Raw genomic sequence first — 470 nt, 5'->3', positions numbered from 1 at the left:
TCTTCCGATCTAAGACTTTTCATCATTTTATTATTTTTACTAATTTTTATTATTTCATTTACAAATTATATTTATTTCAATATTAGTATCATCAGATAATCAAATTAAGAATAAGAAACTAGACAACCAACACATAAACTAAGAAAGCCGGCCAAAGGGATAATAATAATCGAAAGGCCAAAGCCACCAAAAAACAGAAAAATATATGCCTAAAACACCGGAATCACAACCAGTAGCTAAAAAGTAAGAAACACCCCACAGACTAAACAAGAACATACAAGACGACATGCAACTGAAAAACCACAAAGCTCTGCATAGAGGGGACCAAAGCTCCAAGAGACTAACTCCGCACACCTATACCTAGGAAAACATGGAAAGAAAAGAAACAACTTGAGAGAGGGAGAATGGAAGACAACCACCAAAAAATCAGAGACTAAACTTGAGACCAGAAATAACCTTCCAAGCCCACA

This window comes from Brassica oleracea, chromosome C2 (genome assembly GCF_000695525.1).
Source record: "Brassica oleracea var. oleracea cultivar TO1000 chromosome C2, BOL, whole genome shotgun sequence".
Taxonomy (NCBI): Eukaryota; Viridiplantae; Streptophyta; class Magnoliopsida; order Brassicales; family Brassicaceae; genus Brassica; species Brassica oleracea.
The sequence above is the reverse complement of the archived record's forward strand: the minus strand, read 5'-3'. Positions refer to the sequence as shown.